The sequence below is a fragment of the Stegodyphus dumicola genome, chromosome 1 (assembly GCF_044657685.1).
Source record: "Stegodyphus dumicola isolate Sdum_Otavi_A_Nest chromosome 1, ASM4465768v1".
Lineage (NCBI taxonomy): Eukaryota > Metazoa > Arthropoda > Arachnida > Araneae > Eresidae > Stegodyphus > Stegodyphus dumicola.
Window position 1 is genome coordinate 234,984,645 of NC_140768.1, and position 23,037 is coordinate 235,007,681.

A 23,037-nucleotide genomic window follows, 5' to 3' on the forward strand; every position below is an offset into this window, starting at 1 on the left:
AAAACATCACAACGACTGCAAATAACTGTTTCAAATATAATAAAATCCAGGTATATGAAAATACGTAAATGGTAACTATAACACAAATTTGTGCATAGTAAGACCTGGAAGATCAGTGAAAATTTCAAAGGTATTTAATGCAAATTATGCCTAAATACACTTTTCTGGGACGTTGATATTTCAAAGTCAGTGGAAGTTTATTTAACAGTATGTTTCGTAGTCTTACCAGTTCGCTGTAGGAAGCTATGATAAGTCTTGACGTCACGTTGCTGACATTTGCTGGGGTTCATTTTTGTGACGTCATGCTTAAGACATCTATCTTAATGTCCTTGGTTAAAGCCATTAAAAACTGATATTCAATATATAAATTCGATAATTGATATTCAATATGTAAATTCGATAATTGATATTGAATATGTAAATTCGATAAATGATATTCAATATATAAAAACTGATATTCGTCTCGGGCTCGGATTCCAGTGAGCAAGTTTGCTTCATGAGTGCTTTTGCGGCTTTTTCCTGCTTGTGTAAAGTAAATGTCAGCCCATAGAGTCAGTTTTCCATAGAGAGTCCTGCATGAAGCATCCTTCCTCTTAGGCATATACCCTGTATGCTTTGTCATATTCAAACAAGACAGCAAACGTATGTATAAATATAGTTTTATATTAAAAGGATGACAAGATTTTGCTGGTGCTAATAGAAACACAAAATCAGGTTCGGGAGTACTCCAAAAAGTATTTTGTTTGATCAATAGTTAGTTTTATCCAAATAAATTTTAGTTTTTATTCCATTAACATATCACAATGATAAGTCGTCACTACGAGCATTTTGTCGACAGAGTTTCGCACCTCTTCCCAGCCGCTCGCTAAATGGGGAAACGTGCAAGAGATTAACGCCTTACCATGTGAGTGCTCTCGTGGTTTAAATGGCTAGCATATCCATCTAACATTTCGAAGACCCGTGTTTCGAATCCTGGAACAGTAGCTGGTGTTACTGCTTGCCGGAGGCATAGAGGTATTGATTGATAACTGAAATGCCCTACTAACTTTATAAAAGACATGCCAGTACTTCATTTAAAACTGTAATAGATTCAGAGCATCTTCACAAAATTTAATTTCCGTTGAGAAACCACAACATAGTTTACGAAAACATGTCTGTTTGTTCTCCTAAATATATTGAGTGTTTTCATATGAAATCCCCAAGCTGAGTTTTACCGCTTCTTAAAAGCAGTAAATATTGACATTAGAGACATCCTTAACGCAGTCTTTCAAAATATGTTTGACTATTACGTTACTTTACACTTGCAAACGTGTATTCGCTACTGCGCAAAAATATAGTTTTTATCCTCCACGTAATTTCGCACATAACCATTTTATGAGTGTTGCCATTCGGGCACAAGATAAGATATACAGCTGATAACTTTGTCAATATTTGCAATTAAAAACATATATTTTTACGTCATACATTAGGCAATTGGTTGAACACTTTTAGGTGCTTTTTACGATTCAGTTCTTTATAATTTTTACCGTATAAAGATATGAGCGTATTTCTTACAGAATGCAAAATATGGGTCTGAATTTTTTTAAATTTTCACAACCTGCAAAATGCACGCAAAATCTAAATCATTTAACTTTAACACTCGGAATTAAACTATGCATTACAACTTGGTAATACTGATCAAATTCCTGGCTATAGGACCTTACAAAATAAATCTGCCAAGATTGCAAAAATGGTTGTCTCCAAAACTGACAAATCTCCAAAGAAATAAGCTTTTCAAATACGGCTAAAGAGAGTAAATATTTGAAAATTAGGCAAAACAGCAACCTTAATTTGACGTAGATGTTGTGTAGAGACATTCGGTATTTTGAAAGCAGGAGTCATGAAAAATTAGCAACGCCCTCGCCGGGAATCGAACCACGGACGTCTGAAATTTGCGCCCAGCATGCAGACCACTACACTACGAAGACATGATAAGAAGGTGGGAGAAATACCTTATATATTCCCCCTTTTAAAGGGCGACTGGAGTTTTTAGGAGACCCAATCGCCAAGTCCTGGGTGTGAAGAATCATCATCCACCACCCTTTTAGTTCGCCCGCAACTGTAGAGACATTAGGTATTTTGAAAGCAAGATCATGAAAAATAAGCAACGCCCTCGACGGGATTCAAACCGTGGGCTTCTAGAATACTCGCCCAGCCCAGTACACTACGAAGGCATGCTGAGAAGGCGGGAGAAATACCTTACAGCTGAATAAAAATCTATTGATTTTGATGCCAATCAGGTACAGGCTCTTGTTCATCAGGAGCAAAAGAATTCTGGGGCTGTGATCGTATTTATAGCGACAACAAAGAGCGAAACAAAGCGAATATGATCGCAGTGCCATCTGTGGAGGAAAACAGTAATGTTTAGCGAAAATTAAGTTATTAGACTTTTAAAAGCATTAGGAAGGACTGGATTGTAATTAATGCCGTTAAATAACAAATATAAATCTCTGTGAATTCAAAAAGCTTCAAAGAAATCCAGTTCACCCCCTGAGGAAGTTTTATGGATAATTCTAAATCAAAATTAAAATTGTGATTAGGTTTCCAACTATGATTAGATATCAAAGAGTTGTTTATTTCTTCTTTTCGGGTATACGATTCGTGTTCCTTGAAGCTAAATTTTAACACTCTTTTATTTTAGCCGATATATCTCAAATTTATGGCTATGATAAAAAGATGTAAATTAGGAGTTACTCACTGCATGGATCAAGGCATGTGGATTGGACTAGAAAAGAAACACGCTAATGTGACAATCAAAATCGTAAAAACAACCTTGTATTTAGCGTAAGTATAATGAAACACTCAATCGATTTCGAGGGTAGCTAAATGTCCCTCCTCATCAGGAGAAAGAAATACCTAGAAAGAAGAAAATAAAGGAGAAGGAATCTGAGAAACACGTGGTCGGGGCGTTATAATGGGCGTTATCTCCTCGCGTTTGGTACTACCAGAGGGTATAAAAATCCGTTCAGTGGTTGCTTTCCATTATTTGAAGTTCAGATTTTGAGCGTGAAGGTGCATTTGCCCCTCGCTCCCTATTTTAACTCCGCTAATTTTTCTTGTCCTTTATGCTTGATCAGATAGCCTGGCTCAGTAAAAGTAGGCGGCCAGTGCAACTCTGATTAAAAATCCAGTTATAACCACGTGCAGTGCTGATAAGGACCACGTGTTTCTTAGACTCCTTCTCCTTTATTTTCTTTTTCTAGGTATTTCTTTCTCCTGATGAGGAGGGACCTTTAGCTGCCCTCGAAATCGATTGAGTGTTTCATTATACTTACGCTAAATACAAGGTTGTTTTTCGATTTTGATTGCATGTGGATTACTTTAGATCTACCCACAATCGCAGCAGGCTTTCAGAAGATGCTGCCTTATTCCGGGATATCTAGTTTACGGTAATATGAATAAAATAGTGTTAGTGATGAAAAGATTAATAAAATTGTCCAATACGTTCTCCAGTGTCTACTGAAAAGGATGGCAAGAGCCATTGCCCCATAACTTCATATTTCATGGGTCCTGAAATGTGACTGAATGTAGTTCAGAGGTCTACCATGGAACGCATAACTACAATATGAAAATCTAAACTCATGTCCATAAATTAAGGATAATGATAATTCAGAGTGACGCGGAAATCGAACTTTAAAATAAATATATCACCTGTAAAATCGCTACACACATCTTCAAGAATCATATGCAAATTTCAGGAAGTAACCAGATGACACCGATGGCGAGAGTGTAAGGGAGTGATATATAAGAAATACAGGCAAAGAAGTAAAATTGTTCGCGGGCGCCTTATAATCATTTCAGTGCAATAACCGAATAGTTATGACACACAGGACGCATTTGGATGATTTTTTACGTGGTAGAATTATCGGCCGTCTGGAATGTGGGCGTACCCAACTGGAAGTATCAGACGAACTTGGAATTGCCCAGAGTGTCATCTCCAGGCTTTGGCAACGATTCCAAGATGATGGTAATGTGAATAGACGTTACAGCACAGGTCGCCCCAGAGTTACAACGCCTAATGAGGACCAGTATTTGGTAGTTACTGCCAAAAGAAACAGGCGGAGCACAGCCTCAGACCTGTCTCGTCAGCTCTCTTCAGCCACTGGTACGACAATTTCAAGGCAGACCGTGTACAGACGCTTAGGGCAGATTGGTGTATATGCTCGTAGACCTGTCAGATGCGTTCCACTTACTGCAACTCACTGTCGCCTGCGGTTAGCCTGGATGCATTGTGGACACCGCAACAGTGGGCTTGTGTGATGTTTTCCGACGAGCCCAGGTTTAGCTTGCAGTCTGAATTTCGCCGGACTTTCATATGGAGAGCTCCAGGTACCCGTTACCACCAAGAAAACATCATTGAATGACAGCGTTACGGTGGTGCAGGAGTGCTCGTTCTGGGTTCCAGAACTGACCTGCATGTTCAAATTGGAACTATGACAAGCCGAATCTATCGGGACGTCATTCTGGAACAACATGTACATTTGTTTCGGGGCGCCATGGGCGCACAATTTGTGTTTATGGATGACAACGCCCGTCCTCACCGTGCAAACATCGTGAGCGAATGCCTTCAATCATCGTGAGCGAATGCCTTCAATCGGAGGATATCATCCGTATGGACTGGCCAGCATTCTCACCGGACTTGAATCCAGTAGAGCACGCGTGGGACATGCTTGGCCGACGAGTTCCAGCCCGTCAACCTCCTCCTACATGTCTACCGGAACTTCGGAGAGCATTGCTTTTTGAGTGGTGTAATATCCCCCAAGATCAGATCGATAACTTGATACTCAGCATGCCTAGGCGTTGTACGTACTGTATTTCATCGTCTGGGAGACATACGATGTATTAACAATCATACCAACCATGTAATATTGTTTTTTTGTAAATAGGTGTTTTTTGTAATTTGCTCCAGGGAGAAAAAATCGCTAATTTTTTTAATAATATAAAACATATAGCATCTTTTCTTGATCTTTACCTTTTGTTTAATAAATAAGCTTTACAAATAAGTCAAATTTGTTTTTCTTCTAACTCTTCCTTTGCCTGATTTTGCATTATCCTTAATTTATGGACATGAGTGTATTAAGGTATAAGACAAACTTCAGATATGTCTCAGCACTTTTACCTTTGATCTATGTAGATATCTCCGACAGTTTTTCAGTAATATATATTTACAATCTTTGTTTGGTTTTTGTAAAGTCAAATACCTTAAACGTTATTATAAAATGAACTTTTCTCTTATTTCAGAAAAATATATACGTAATTTTGCTTACTAAAGATTAGCGAATTCACACTAGGAAATTGTCTTCTGACAAACAGGTCATATTTTCGTTTAATAGAATACTGCCCCGATTTGCATGATCAGAACTCCTCTTTATTATCAGTTATGGTCTATCATTTAGGTTTACTACACCCTCAAAAGCTGCGTGTATCCTTCTACAGGCACAATAATTAATAGCTCATCAAGTCATGCCGTCAACTATCCCTTCCCGCTGAGGCGAGACCAGTGAGTTCGCGTGATCAAAGTCCTCTGGGGCTCGAAAAGGAGGAGCAAGAAGTTTCATTTTCCCTTTAATTGATGAGTCTGGGTAAGTATATTATCACGCATTCTCACTTTGTGTACTCTCGTGGTAGTGTGACGGTTTCGCCAAGGCGATTATTAACTACTCTATTGGAAGGGTTCACAAAATACATGACAACAGAAGATTAGTGATGATCGAATATTATGAGTGAATATTCGAATATCAGCGTCTCGTTTTTTGCATGGATTAAGCATAGCTTAATTCCTTAAAAGTATACGTAACCCCTATGTAATACATACCTTAAAATTTCTTTATATTGCGGTGTTGTACGAAATTACATTACCCGAAGCAAACAGTTGGAACAAGAAACAGGGCTGATTTTCAAGTACTAATAAAACTGTACTAGTTTCCTTTTACAGTCATCTAAAAGATGGCTGTTAAAAATCTTAAAACTTATCAGAAGTCTTATACAGTAAGGTTTAACAATAAGTGTTGAATATTTTCTTCTTTATAACTTCTAAGGGATTTTAAACGAGAGCATTTTCCCCCCTTATTTCGGAAAAGAATTTTTTTTCCTGAATTTTTAACTCTTTTTCTTCAATAGCTTTGTTTATATGTCCTGCTTTTTCCCTCCAGAAAATGTTTTTTTGATTTCTTTGACTTCTATTTAAAAGTTTTTGCAACATTCGTAAGCCTTAATATAGCTCGGTCTTGAATTCTGCTTTTCTTTCAAACGAAGGACTTGCATTTTTAAGATAGATCTATAGCTGTTTTACGAATTTTTGCTCTTACGCATCTTTCTTAAAATAAAAGCTTGAATTTAATTAACACCAGAGTGCTTCATTGGGCATTTTAGCCTATTTCCTTGCTCTCTTACATGACTTATTGCAACTTCTTTTTCTATAATATTCTTAAAGCAATTTATTTTATGGTCAGTTATGTATAGAATAAATTATTTTATTTTAGAATATTTAATTTTCCATTAATATATTTAAATGCATTTGATTTTTCTTGCATTTTGGTTTAAATTAAAATTTCAGACAAAAAAACACTCTTCTGGAGTTCATGGTTAGAATGAAATTCTATTATAGAAATAGCATGCTGTACAACCTTACCCTCTTTTTTTTTACCCCTTGTTGAAAGCAAATAATGCTCACGGGCGTTTTTTTCACTTCTTTAACTTCAGGAGAATAAAAAATTATGCTCTGGAAATGCCAAGTTACAAGACGTTTCCTCAAAGTTTTTTAACCACGTTAGAAGAAACCTGTGTTGTAGATATACACGTTTACGCGTGATTTCCGTACATTAAAATTAACCTATAAAACCTATTTGGTATAAGAAAAGAAGAAACAGGGGACCTTCGAAGAAAAATATAATTCCTTCGTGTGACTTTCGCAGTGAACTATGTTCACTTTAAAATATGGTTTCTCACAGAGCCTTCGCACCGAAATATGCTCACAGTCAAATGTGTTTTCTTTCATATGATAAGTCTTGATATGTCTTTGATAAGTCATATGATATGTCTTTCTTTTATACTCACGTTGAAATACGGTACCTTTATGTAACCTTCATAGTGAAATATGATTCCTTCATATAAGCTTTGCATTCAAACTATAGTTTCTTGATGTAACCTTCACAGAGAATTATGGTTCTTTCACGGAACCTTGACAGTAAAACATGGATTCTCATCGGTAACTTCACAGTGAAATACGATTTCTTCACAGGTCTTTGTAATGAACAGAAATTGAATATTGAAATATGGTTTTTAAAAAGAACTCTATATTTAAATATGTTCTTTTCAAGAAAATGAAATATAGTTGCTATAATGAAATATGGTTCATTCACATAATCTTCCTACTGAAATATGCTTTCTTTGCGAAACTTTCACCGAACAATGGGGTGCGCATCATAAAAGCATATTTAAATATTGTATTGCTGAGTGCATGCATTCTAAAATGCATGGAAAACAAAATAATTTTTACCATGTATGTTAACGAGAATAGAAGGCTTAGAAGTTTAAGTGACGTAGATCTTTATTAAAAATATTTTCTAGAATTACGAACACTACGACACAGTACTGTAGCTTTATTAAACCACAAATTAAAAAACACATACATAAAAATTCAGTTTAAGAGAAGATCAGAGAAAAATGTAAGAAAAGCAAACATAAGCTGAATTCAATGTGTTACTGCAAAACATCCCTCTTTAAAAAAGAAACCTTAGAAAGGCGCAATTTTTTATTACTTTACTTTGATGATGGATCTGCCCAGACGGTATAGTGCTTAGGGGAGCCGACTGTGATACCAAACGGACCTGTTTCAAATCCCAGAGAAGACATGGCTATATTTGTCCGTCCCTTCATAGGAGGCAATGGTGACCCACCTACTGGGTGCCTTCATAATAAAGTGATCATCACTTCTAGCCTTAGTAGTGGCCTACGTCTGTGGACGGTTTGGGCCCGTCAGTGAGAGGGACTCTGATGATGGATGGATCAATGCACATTTGAAGGATTTGTTCGATTATCACAACTACTGATATATCTTTCCTCTCCTTTTGTTTAAGAGAATATTTTCCTTACGTGGCAGAGACAGGATCGGATATTAGAAATAGCACGTTTATTGGCAAAAAAAAATTACCTACTTCTAAATCAATAGAAATCATTAAGAGTTAAACCTGAAATTTTCGATGTTAAAGACGGAAATGGATTAATAATTATCATCAGTATTATATAATTCTTCCATGCCTTTTGTAATATTAAGTGATTAGCACGTCCATTTAGCCTATTGGAAGATTCCTGGCTCGAATTCCGTCGAGGACACAGTTGACTTTTAATGCTTAATGGTGCAAAATGGTGAATGGTCTGTGCAGAGGTGTCCGAATAAAAATGTAGTATGTGATAATTCTTTCCCAACTACATCTGGCGCCTCTCTTCAGTAGGCATTTAAGTGACGGGATGTATAAAAAATTATCTCAGTCACCCGTTCGTTCTGTCTGGTTGCAAATGCTTAGTATGTCTAGCTAACTGACTAGAAGGATTGTGGTTCGAATCCTAGTAAATGAACAGTTTATTTTTTTAAATCAGTAATGTCTAATAATCTCTGCAACTTCAATATTTTTTTAAATTTCGGATAACTATTATTATTCCAACAGTTGACTGTACTTAATGCGCACTTAGTTGCCGAATGGCTAAAGCTGTAAAAACTGATAGGCCATTTGTGTTCTATTATTACTGGCTGAATGGGCCTGATGCATGAGTTAGTACAGGAGTTACTCACCATCAACATAAACGCTGGTTACTTTGCATTAAATACCATGGAGATATCCTCAAAGACAGAAAACTCATGTGTGCTTTGCCTGTAATCAAATGTATCTAGGCTTAGCTGGTAGATTAATTGATTGCGTTATGCGAGGTTTTCCTGTGTTATTATAATATATAAGATCCCCCTTTTTCATGCAACTAATATCCTTCTTATTAAATATTTTTGTCTTAAACAACTGAGATATTGCATAATTTTAAAAGTAATTTTGCTAAAAAGTATTATCAATTTTAAGCTAAAATAGTGCATTTCGTTTGTTATAGCTTTCAGATCAGAAATACGTAGACAAAAGAATAATAGCATTAAAACATGAGCACTGTGAAACTAATCAATTTATTAAAGATATTCCTTGATACATTTAAATTTATAGCTTTTCTGAATAGCTATTATGTTCTGAATAGTTTCCAAACTTTTCTATTAATCTTATCTCGCTTCTTCTCCAGGACAGCTCATTCAGTGTTCCTAAATTGCAGTTTATAGTGTTCTAGAAATTTCCAAGAGAAAGTCGTATTTTTCTCATGTCCTGGTTTCAGTTTTAAGTACTTTATGAAAATACCATGCCAGGTCTAAGATGCACTACCATATTATTCACATCATATATAAACCGTTTTATATTAGTTTAGCAAGAGCACAAATATCTCTTAATTAACCACTTTATGGTTAACAATTGAATAAAGACGGTTAGCATGAATGTTTTTTCCTGTCATTTGTATATGCGTTTTAGAACTCATTTGCTTTACGCTATTCTATCTGTAATGAATGTCCCAAAAGAAATTAGATTTTTTATGAAGTTGAAAGGCTAGCTGGAAACGTATGCCAAAAGAAATTTGGGAAGAAAAAATTGAAAGGTTTTGAGATTTCCTAACTGTTAGGAATATCTAAATAATGTGTGTTGATAAAATGTGTGGATCATGACCGCATGAGGAAGATCTGTAAATAATTTATTAGCTTACAGTAACGTAATAAAAGGCTCATAAATTTGACAACATAGAAAAGGGTGTTAAGCTATGATATGCTATAAATTCATAAATAAACGGAAACAAATTTTAATATATTTAAATTAAATACAAAGAAGCTGGCTAAACACTTTATTTATCATCCAGAAATTATAAAACAAATCCTGAAAAATTTTTGTAATAAAATTACTGGTTAACAACTAATAATTAATTTTTTTTCTAAATAGTACAAAAATATATATCTGTACAATATAGTTATTAAGATACACATAACATGCTAATAATTATATTATTTTCTAAAGATGTTATTGTATATAAAATATGTAATTACTTAATGCAAACGCGTCTATTCCATCTGCAGTGGTAAGAAACTGCGGCGAACTACCACTTCTTTCAATTTACTATTTAAAAAATTATTAGATTTTCCGAACAAATAGTAAAATAAAGTGATACAATTTAATACAGCGTATTGAGACATAAAACAGTAGAAAACATGTTACTTTGAAGACCAAGGACAAAAGTTATGCATTTGTAATAATAATAATATATATAACATTTAAAGGAAGATAAAATATATCGAATAGGTTTGCATTTTCCCCTTTGAAACTACTTATTATATTAAAAATATATTAGTTATGTTTGAATGTTTTTATTTTAAGCAAAAAATTTTCTTTTATCATTTGTCTACAATAGGAATATTCTGTACTTAATAGACATCCTATCCGTTCTATTTCAACATTCAAACATTGCAGGAAAATTTGTAAAATCTGCAGTGACTCCTATCTTTTTTAATTTGCAAACAAGGAACCATTACTTGAATCTACTAAAATTTTACTGATTAGAATGATGCGAAAGGCATCATTAGCTCAGATAAAGGAAATAATAAGCTGCGCAACCCCTGACATTATAACCTTCAGTGCCACTATGACCTTCAGAAACAATAGCTCAGATCAAATGCAAAACCTATGCAAGATTTGCAGCTTTATTTCAGGACTACGAAAAATGATTAGATTTGATTTTGGAAGAAGAAACTGAATTATTCGGAGTAAATTGGAGTTACGGTTTCAAAATTATTTCTAGCATAATCGTTAAAAATTATTCCAAGTGCTTATTTTGCAGTATTCGGCATTTTTATAACATTTTTATTTATTCAAATAGAATATTAGCCATAGTTATATAGGTGTTGATGAATAGTACATTAAACTGGATCCACTGGTTGGACTCGTCAGAAGAAATTGAATTTTTTCATTTGCGTCATCCTGCCTTTGAAAAGGGTTCAATTTTTTGAAATTGAAAGTTTGAGTTCAGATTTAATTTTATTTGACGGTAAGCATGTGGTTTTTATCACATGATAAAAGTGACAGATTGGAAAGTAGATGATCAAGAAAGTCTAAGTGATCACAAATTTATAACTTACTCTCTGCGGCAGTCGACATCTATCACCAAAATTACAATCTCCCAGGTAGAAAGCTCCTTACCTTCACTAGGAAGGTTAAAAGGCACCTGGAAACTCTTGAACCGGCGCTACAGCATGCAGACACAATGGCAGACTTGGAGAATTTCTCCATCAGGCTACAGAACACCCTACAATTAGTTTGTGACCAAAATCTCTTCAAGAAAAAACCTCAGATGATAAAGGAAATGCACTGGTGGACGGGCGCATTACAGAAGCAACAGCGTAAATGCAGGGCTTTGCGAAGGAGATTGAAGTACGAGAGGCGGCTAGAGATCACCTCGTACACACTCACCATTTTTCAAAGAGAGCGAGCAAAATACAAAAGGATGATCATCCAAGCTAAAGTAACATCTTGGAGAGAGTTCTGTTCCAATACAAAAGAAGTATACGGGCTGCATCACAAGATAGCAACGGGAAAGGTGTTCAAGCCTTCGCAGCTTCAAATCCCGTCATCACTGGATAGCAGCCAAAGCTACACGACTGACACTTTGAATGTAGTTTTAAATACTGTGTTCAGTCAGGACGATGCAGAGCAAGACACCGCCGAACAAGCTGCCCTTCGAGCAGATACAAATAGTGTAGACACAGAAGCAGATCCGGAATTCACGCTTCAAGAACTGCAGAGAGTGCTGGCAAGTCTGCCGCGAGAGAAAGCCCCCGGGACTGACGGCATGGACAACACAATCGTAAAAGCTACCATAAAGGCATACCCTACATTCTTCGTAAGCTATTTCAATAAGCTTCTGTCAGTAGGACTTTTTCCAACACCATATAAAATAGGGCAAGTGGTATTATTCCTCAAGAAAAACAGAGATCCTTCAGAAGCCTCATCATTCAGACCCATCTGCCTTTTGTCGGCGATGGGGAAGGTGTTGGAGAAGCTAATCATCAACAGACTGCGCCACCACTTGCATCTCAACGGTTATCTCAGCAGCAGCCAATATGGCTTCAGGACTGGTTCATCGACGGTGCATGCCCTCCATAATATAAAGGAGGCAATTCTGGAAAATAGACACAGCGGCCACCACACGGCTATGGTCAGCATAGACCTAAAGAATGCTTTCGATACGCTGTGGTGGCCGGCTATCAAGCAGGCATTACGAAGGGCCAATTGACCAAGTAACATATATAGTATAATAAGCAACTACCTTCAGGATCGGAAGCTATTAGCGGTGCATAATGCAGGCATTATCGAAAAGGTGTAAACTAGAGGATGTCCGCAAGGATCGTGCGCCGGGCCGCATTTATGGAACTTAACGTTCAATGAAGTACTGACAGCGACGTGGCCGGCGCACACTAAAATCATTGCATACGCGGATGACGCGGCGCTTATCGTAAAGGGTACCACGCGAGAAAAATTACAGAAAAATTGCAATGAAGTTTGCGCGATCTTTCATGACCAGTGTACCAAGCATAAGCTCACAATTGCAGAACATAAGTCAAAAGTCCTTTTAATTCCGAAAAAAGGAGGATCCTTAGTAAGACGACCCACCATAAAGATTAACAACCAACGCCTGCAGATAGTGGACCAGCTAAGATATTTAGGGGTCACTTTTGATCATAAGATGACCTGGATCCCTCACGTGCAGGATCTCAAACTCCGGACGGCAGCCATAGCCAAACAAATGAAACCCTTTTATGGTCACAAATGGGGGCTTAACCCCCATATTCAAAAGGTATTGTACACGACAGTCATCGAGAAGATAGTGACGTATGCTGCCGCAGTATGGGCCTACCCAATGCAAGGAAGGAAGGTCAGACATCTTAACAGCATACAACGACCATTCGCATTGGGAATCACACGGGCCTACCGCACCACCTCCACCGATGCCATTAACGTACTTGCTGGTCTCCTTCCCCTGCACATCCGGGTTGAGGAGGAGGCAGCACGCCAACACATTTTGCAACTTAAGAAGGCAGTTACTTTTGACGATGAAACATACTACCCGGATGAGTACGAAACAAACTTCTGCCCTCTTGACGTCCACCCGGCAGAGAAAGGCAAAGGGATACTTATCTCAATTAATCCCACTGCAACTCATCACTCAAGGGAAATGACCATCTATACAGACTAGATTGGACGAAAGAGTGGGATGCGCCTATGTCGCCACGAAACAAGACAACGCAATCGAGAAATGGAAGGGACAGTTAAGACAACATAACAGTGTCTTTCAAAGCGAAGGAGTGGCAATTGCACAAGCGATTCGCTACCTGCACTCGCACCAGCATGGCCATGTCACCATTAAAACGGACATCTTATCATCGTTATATGCCATTTGGAATGCTGATCATCCCTCGGAGATTATACAGGGAATCCAGAGAGATCTTAGAAATAACCCCCAGTACCGCACAAAATTAGAGTGGATAAAGGCTCATGTTGGCCACTATGGCAATGAAATTGCCGACCAACTCGCCAAAGAGGCAACAACTGACCCGCCTGATGCACCAATTATCATCCCATGGCCGCATTCGTATTTAAAGAAGACACTACGCCTAAGGGCTACTGGCATGTGGCAGAACGAATGGGACCAAAGCACCACAGGGAGAAGGACCCACTACTTCATCGGCTATGTGGACACTAGCCGAAATGTAGCGAACGCACAGTTGCTAAGGTTCATTTCCGGGCATGGGCCCTACCCGGAATATTTCTTCAAGCGTGGCATAAGTCACACAAGTCAATGTGCATGCGGCGACTCAGGCTCACCAGAGCACTATCTAACGTCATGCCCATTAACAGAAGGACTGCATATCAATCTTCCTGAAACAAATCGCCAGCCGTTCTGTAAATATATGATAAAACAGCGGCACTTTATTAAAAAGCTGGTACAGTTGATGGACAGACTGTCCGACTTAAATACAGACTTGTGTCAGCCATAGAACAACCCAGCATGTAAAAACAACTTAAGCATTTTAAAAAGGACATGTATTGCAATGTAGGAAAACTGTCATTCAATTGAATTGTAAGAAACTATAATGTAGACTAGAAACTCACAGTATAAAGAATGCCTGTATTCATACCTGGAAAGTCAGTTGCATTTAACAATGTGCATGTACTGTGTAAATAAATTTCGGCAAATTATACCGTAAGACCATATATAATGAACCGATATATAATGTAGGCATAACGAATGTATGAAAGTGCATATATCTGTAAGCAAAGTAATGTAAGGGAGTGTAATATATGTAAATATTTTTGTGTATCAGTAAGCTATGTATAAGTAAGTTATGCAATTTAAAGTAATGCAATATAAATGCAGAAATGTCTAATAAAAATGCATTGGTAACATATATGTTTTGTATTATGAATAAGGGATATAGGATGTCTAACGCAAAGCAATGTATGTATTGGAATGTCTATTTCATGTACTGGAAAATTATGCAATAAGTACCCAAATAACATGTAATGTAAGTAACCTGTAAGACTATTATGTTTGTAAATATCTGTATCTAAAAAATTAATCAGAATGTATCTGCATGTATCTATATGCAACTGCAAGTATATGTAACCTAAAGTTAAGCAGTGTAGGTAAAATTAAGTAATATGTGAAGCAGGCGTGCCTGACTATGTATGTATATAAAAATAATGTAACGCAAGGCACATGTAATATTGGCATATGTAACTGTACAAGCAAACTGTATTTATATGCAATCTACAAGTAATGTAGGTATATTTATTGAAATGTACAGCTAAAAACTGTAACTGTACACAAAAGTAATCCAACACAATGTAAGATTAATGTAATTCAGGTAATGCATATGCATTGTATGCCGGAAATGAGAGACAAAGTCAGTATGTAACTCTGTAAATCACGTTATCCATAGAATATGTTAACCAGCAAACAAGAATGTAATACTAAATATTAACAGCCCTTGTATGGCCATGTAATTGCTCTTTTGAAAGACTCAAGGTTCAACTCTAGATATTGGTGGACGTGGCGCTACACCAATTAACCGACGGTAAAGGGGTGGTGCCCACGTCCCCCGTCGCATGTCGCATGATAAAAGTAGGCTTTATTTTTATTTAAGCACAGAAAAGAAATATTCATCTGCGTTTGAAATGAATTTTTAAACACGAAGTATCAAAAATTTAACCGTTAACACTTAAAATATTTGAATGAATTTTATGAGATTATATTTGTATTTTGTTAAGTGTTTTTAAACAATTATTCCGCCGTCCAACTGGGATAGTGGTTAGTGGCTCTGATTACCGTACCGAAGGGCCTGGGTTTGAATCCCGGAGAAGGCATGGATGTTTGTAAATGTATAGTGTCCGTGCGGCATGGGCTCACTCAAAATAGGCTGTGAGCCGAAAGCACTCTAGATGACTGGTGCTAGGGGATGAGAGGTGGAGACTCTCGGTCCCTTCTACCTTTCTTTTCTTGGTCAAACCTGCTACTTATATCTTTTATCAGAAATTCTGCTATAGATTCTTGTGGTCCTAAAGGAGTATTATTTTAGTGTATCTGTATAATATATTCTTAATAATATTTATAATACTTTGAGTGTGTCAACTGAAGTGTATCACTGTATTTTTGACTCCCTAATTTTTGTCCCCCTAAAAAACACAGCTAGTGTTATTAATCTAATACATTTAGTTGATCATTGTTTGATTCTTTAGTTTCCAATATATATATATATATATATATATTAATATTACATCTAATTTATAACTAGCAATTATTTTGTGCTATATTTAATTATTGGGTTTATAGCTTCCTTGTGCATATTGTGTCTATGTAATCAGTAGCGTATCTGTTGTATTTTAAGGAATATATAGTAATATATTTTCCTTATTTTTTGTTTGTTTTATTTTGTTTTAAAAGAAAGTAGAAAGCAGATGTTATCCTCTACAAGTCCTATAGGTAAATTTATTATTCTCTGTTCAACAATTATGCAACTTCTAATATATGTAGCTATAGTTTTTTAATTGCATTTACTTTGGTCATTTAAGTATGCATCTTTTAATTGATTCTACTGTAACTATTAGTTTATATAACAGTGTGAATCTGGTATTTAATTGATAACGGGATTTATTAACCTTGTGCAACTGTAAGTTTTGTATTTAATTAATAATGTGCTCTGTTAACCCTTTTGCAAAGTAGTAGTTTTTTAGTAAAATGAATCTTTAGCAATTTCCAACAAACAGGAAAATTATTAGCAGTTATTAGATGGCATCTGCCAACATGATAATTACACCGAGAGACACGTTAAGTCCTAAGGTCGGCGGTCGTATTGGTAGTGTTTTCGGGGGTGCTTTCCTTAAAAAGTGGAGGGAACTGAGAAAAGTCGTGTTGTTATTTGTATGGTATCGAAGGCTATTGCCAACGACATGTACAATCTTGATTCCTTGCCACGATGAATTTCTCGAGCTTGCTCTGATTTCAGACAAGCAAGATTAGTCACAAAAACTACAACAAACAAATACTTCAATGAAAATTATATTTTTCAACGAAAATTAAAAGAAGCACTGCTATCATCGTGAATGCATTGATGTTTTCATTACCTTTTCTTCCGTTAAAAATTTAGAGTAATCATGAATTTTGCCGTCTATCGCAGAGTTCATTTCTTTTGTAGTGTATTATTTTATATTTTTTCTCGTTATAGGTGCTTATACGCCGGAATATATGTTGGATAGAATTCCACTATATGTAATAATATATATGAATAATCCAACTCCAAAAAGCAAATCTTTAGCGCTTAAACGCTTTAGTAGCGAGTTAAAACTTCTTCGAGGAATTTAGAGAATCTTGATTCCGATCAACTAGATTTTCATATCTTCAGAATGGAATTTTATGTCCCGTAAATGCTAAATAAAGCATTTCAAAGACATCTATAAGTGAATCTTAGAAAGAATTTTCAAAATAATGTGTCTGTTGTAGATGTCCAGCTAAATAAAATATACAACTACGCAGATAAGATAAGATGAGATTACTATCGAAGAATATTGAACGCAAATAGAGGAAATAACAAGTAGGCAAGTAAGAAAGGTTACAATATCAACGACACTAAATGAGAAATCTGAATTCCAAAAATGAGACGAATGGAATTCTAAAAGGCTAAGTTCTAAAAGTAAAGTAATTCAAAAATTCTAAAAGGCTCTTTTATAAAAATGATAGGAAGAATAAAAAAGCAAGAAAACTTTTTAATACCAAAAATTTTTAATTGAAGGAAAATTCAAAATCTGCATCTTTGACTAAAAATGAACTATAAAATACAGTTTAAATGCAAATACAAATTTTTAACACGACACAAATGGAATTTAGTTAAAGAAGTACACACTGTATATTCGGGCTTATAACGCGCACTTTTAGTACAAAAATTAAGATCGAAATTTACGTGTGCGCTTTATAAAAATTATCGATTAAAAATAAGAAACAAACTAGCATGCAAAAATTATATTTTTACATGCACCTAAATTCTGTTTATTTAAAAGAAATGAAATTTATCTTATGAATTTAAAAATTTTCATTATCGGTTGACATGAAAAGTTCGTGATGTTCGTCTTGCGTTATAATTCAAGCACATCATCCAGTTCTGTTTCGTCTTCGCCATCATTATTACTCTGATCCATAAATAAAATAATTATTATTCGTTCCATCTTTCACTAACACCAAACATCCTTGCTGCACCACGATGTCTATTTTCTTTCAAAAATTGAATGACTTTGTATTTGAAACCATTGTATTGTTCATTTGACAGTAGCCCTATTTAGTATACTAAAAGGAACACTGGATCAAATGTATTTCAACTAAAGGAAATACGATTTACTAAAGCCTTCGATGTTCATTTCAAGATCACGGCTTCAGATAACTGCAGAAAATGAAAGCATGTGACTCATAATTATTTATAAGTCACATGCTATGGGATTTATTCGGGTCGGAAGGGCAATTTTAAGCCAAATTCTATAGCCTTTTTTTTCTCAAAACCTTAGAATAACATTCTTGTGCATACCTGCATTGAATACAACTCATCCTCTGTGCAGAACTGTGTGCTTCCTCAGGCATTTCTTCTCCCTCACGTACATATTGTTTCCTAATCGCTTGGCAATTCAGTATTCCATTGTTGGAACACCTGAAAAAATTTTTCGAATAAATGATTTCAAAAGATAAAAGCATCGCATATGTATCTTTCAGGTTTCTTGGTAAAGAATATACCTAAAATAATATATAATATACCTAAAAGTTAAAAATTATAATTTGAAATTATAGGTGTTTATACGCCGGAATATACATTGGATAGAATTCTTAAATCTTGAGGATAATTTTCTTAAACATAATGAAGTAACAGTTTACTGTTCTTTTTTACACCTCTACAGATTCTTTTAAATCCAAAGCAAATGCGAAAAAACAATTATTTCAAGAATGGCATAGATAAAGCTAACCGTCTCTTCAAACATATAATCGTTTCCCTATGTGTAACATGTTTACGAGCCACTTTCCATTAGAAAGTCCTTCACGAAGACATCTATCATCCTTAGACATCTATCCCTAATGTATTTTGCCGCAATAAATAAACCAAACCAAACCAATTTAAAGATACCTTCATGAATATTTTCCAGAAAATTATTAGAAAAATTAAAAACTTGTACATTTTAAGAGTTCATATAAGCCTATTTATTTACAATGTGGCACTCAAGGTGCTGTATGCTTGATATTGCTATCCAGGTATCACTCAGATTGCAGCAGTCACTTTTTAAGGAATACTTGCAGTGGAGTTTCAAGAATTTCTTGTCAGTTTCAATTAATCTTTCTTGAGTTTTCAATTAAAATATTTAATGTCATTTTTGGTTAGGACTCGAAAGATACGAAATGATGAAAAAATCGCAAAGAATCTAGTTTTCGAATCTCGAAGATTTTGAATGTACCATACCCAAGCAGAATCTAACAAGAAGTTAATCAAATACTTAACAACTCGGTTTGCGAAGATCTTGTGAATAAATACGCAGCTTTAAGTAAAATTGAGGATGATGTGGAGCAAAATGAAGGAGACCAAGGCAAATCTGAAACTTCCAAAATATACTCCCATAAAATATTGAATCAAACGCCAGTTGAATGATATTAAAGGAAAAAAATTAAAATTTTCATATATCAAAAATCGAAGGAAAAATGGTATATTAATGGTAAAAAAAGGTGTTCCATAAAAGATTATAGGAAGTTAGAAAGAAATTTAAGGAAGAGAAAAGTCGCTAACTTTCACAGATTTTGAGTTTGGGAAAATTAATCAAAGCAATCAAACGCAAATTGCAAACGGGATTTCCAAATATAAGATATTAAAAAAATTCTCAATCCCGATATTTATGTCAAAAACGTTAGACAGTTTTATCGATGGTCTACATCGAAAGAAGTGTAAAATGAATTCAATGAAATCTATAAACAGACCATCTCCTTTTCGAACATAAGCAATATTTCTGTTAGAATGATCAGATATCTTAAATGTTCAATAATATAATCGTACGAATATTTATCAGAGCAAAAAAGAAAAAGTGGAAAAACGAAAGACGCAAACGGACAAAATAATCAACTTGTTACATATAAAGATGTAACAAGTTTATATGTAACAAGTTGATTATTTTGTCAACTTGTTACATCAGTATTAGTACATTGTAAGATTATGATGCCCAACAGATCAGTCTTACATAATACATTGTAAGATTATTATACCCAAAGTATCCAACAGAATTAAAAAGGAAATGCTAAGAAACTACACAAAAAATGCCTCCTAAAATAACTGAGAAAAATCCAATCGACAAAGACTTAAAGAGAAAAAAAGTAAAAAAGGGATAAAATACTCGAACCAAAAGAAAAATTCGAAACATAGATAAACAAGACATACATTTAAGCTGTTAATGTGCGAAGGAAGCCCAGATCTCTTAGTAAACACTATCACCAAATCACAGAAATTCTTTATGATTTTTAAGAAATCTACTTTAATTATTGATAAACTGGAAATTACCCCGTAGGGTTTGGAAATTTTGTGCTAGCTAATTCTGCGGTAAATTCTATCAAATAGATTTCTAATAATAACTTAGCTAACTATTTCATCAAACTTGTTTGTGTCACTTCAAAAGATCTTAGGAGACAGAAGGGAGGAAGAAGAGTTTATGAGAAGCTATGTAGATAAACATAATATCGATATCCTACTTCTTAATGTGTATTATTTTAAACCAACAAATTATTATTTTAACTTTTCGTTTCCTTACCGGAATGCAAATGGAAAGTCATACCATAAACTGAGGTTTATTATTTTAACTTTTCGTTTCCTTACCGGAATGCAAATGGAAAGTCATACCATAAACTGAGGTTTATTATTTTAACTTTTCGTTTCCTTACCGGAATGAAAATGGAAAGTCATACCATAAACTGAGGTTTTTGGAGTGTTAAGACAGAGCGTATTTCTGATGCGCATGCAAGATATGGTTAGTTCCTGACAGTACATACACCAGCAGTTATGTACTATGTTAGCTAAATCAGGTGTTATGTATAATCCTCCCATTAATCCGCTTAGTTTTAATAATATATATCCAAATTATAAAATTCTGGTGACAGAGGATAAAAGGTTTGTGGTTCGTAATAGGCTAACCATTATATTTTGGTCAAGATGAGGTAGATCATTTCTATCCTAAGTAAGTGCTGATTCTTCAGATATTACTAGCTTTAAGGAACCCGTCTAGTGAGAATTTTCAAAATTCTCTTCCTTCTTAAGATCAGGCCATTACCACATAAAATCCATATACTATGCGGCTGATAAATCCTCGCACTATCATTTTGTATTATTAAATGAAATAAATTACCTAAGGATCTAACAATAAAATTAGTTTTTTCTTGAAACTGGATCGTTAATTTATCTGAGAAGATTCAAACTTCAGTAAAAAATTCTACATAGATTTTGATCAGAAAATACGGCGAATATATTTCTCAGGGGTCATTGAAAAGTCAAAGAGAATAGAACTAAAAAATTAAGATGGAGAATTCTCGAGTCCTCAACTGAAGTAGAATCCATCGCAATATGTGGAAAATGTCGAGATTGTTGGTGCGGACAAATTCGAGATGGGTTTTTATAATTGGAAATTTTAAAAGTTATTTCCCCAACCTCGAACTTTCAATTTTTCTGTAAACAAATCTATATGACAGACTCACCTAAAGACAATATTAAAAATAGCTTCTAAAGTAGTATAAAAACATAGGTAAAAATATAAATAGTAACACCATTTATCAACGCAACACTATTTTAGGATCTTCAAAAAACTTTCAAATTCTGTTTCTTGAGTCTCTAGATAAGCGATTGCGCTGTTTTAAAGCAAATAATAAAACGAAATACTATATCAAATTTAAATGAATAATTTATAGTTTATCCATTAATTTTGATCATCAACATTACTCTTCTTAGTCACTCTTTATTTGCTCTTTCAATGCAACTGGTGCAAAAAGATATGTTTTCTATTTATTAATAAAAACTAAGTAAGTGTAATCAAGAAAGGATAAGATTAGAATACCAAGATAAGTCTCTATAGAGAGCAGATATATGACAGAAAACATCGAGCACGAAAGAGTTTCCTAATATTTCAAAATCCCCGAACGGAAACAAAGCGCTGAAAAGTGTAGATTAATATTTATTCTATCATTCTACCGGGAAATTTAAGGAATTGAAACTAAGGTATAATTTTTATTTTGATTGCGGCCTAGAAGCTCTGTTTATTTCCTGCAAGATAAGAAAACATTTTGCTTGTTTCTTTGCATTTGCCCGGATTTATTGATTTATGCTAAACTCAGTAGAGCTATTTTTCTCAGCAAGAAGATTGCTTCGTGGGGGACTTTCTGAGGGAAACTGGTTTTTTTATCATATTTTCATGGAGAAACCCACAAAAACGACCATGTAGCAAGCCTGCTCGTTAGTAATATAACCATGTCGAAATGCCAGCGCTCACGGAACTTCTCCACTCGATCACTAGTAAGCATTTTTGCAATTTCCTTGTTATTTTGGGGCTTTGAAGCAAACATTTGAAATACATTCCTGTTAATAATTTTCTCATTCATAATTAACTTAAAATATTTACATAAATCAGTCGCCTATAATATAAATAATATTTGCTTGCAGAACTAGGGAAATTTACACTAATTTATCTGTTAAAGCTAACGGCATAATTATACCGGCACATTTAACGCCTGTTTTCGCAATAAAAACCTCTTTCGATGAAACGTAATTCAATAAATTCTTCAAAATATTTACTTATTATGTTTTGACAAACAGTTTAAAACTGAACGGGAGAATAGAATGCGTAAACTTATATAAAGCATCTAAGAACGGTGTTGTTGTTATTGCCTATTGAAAAGTTTCAGATAACGTATCTATTTGTAAATTCATAAGAGGTTTTCCATAGATAAATTAAATGCAATTTTCATAAAACTATTTAATGGTTTAACGTACAATTAAAAATAACTTGCATGTTTTATAAATTAATTTAATAGCTGAAAAGATGATCAGAGCCTTATTGGCATTTATATTCCATCTTAATATTTATAAGATATAACAAGCAATAGATATAACAAGCAATAGATTTCAATAAACTAGATTAGAAAACATTTACGCTAGAACTTTGGGAACTATAATAGTAATATATACGGGTTATTGATGGCAAAATTCACTGCAGTATTTATTCTCTTCTCATGCTAATTTAAGAATTCATTAATATTGCTAATAAAGCCATTAGAATGTGTCCTAGACTACATATTAGAAAGGGAAATGCGTTACCTGTA

General features: G+C 34.8%; 1 protein-coding gene across 1 annotated transcript in view; it reads right to left on the reverse strand.

Annotated features, from left to right (window-relative positions):
- Positions 1–18,358, reverse strand: part of CngA (Cyclic nucleotide-gated ion channel subunit A) — a 111,166-nt gene extending 92,808 nt beyond the window's left edge. The window contains exon 1 of the mRNA XM_035359750.2: positions 18,236–18,358. The gene's annotated coding sequence lies outside the window, so the exon portion shown is untranslated. The remainder of the gene's footprint in view (positions 1–18,235) is intronic.
- Positions 18,359–23,037: the final 4,679 nt, after the last annotated feature.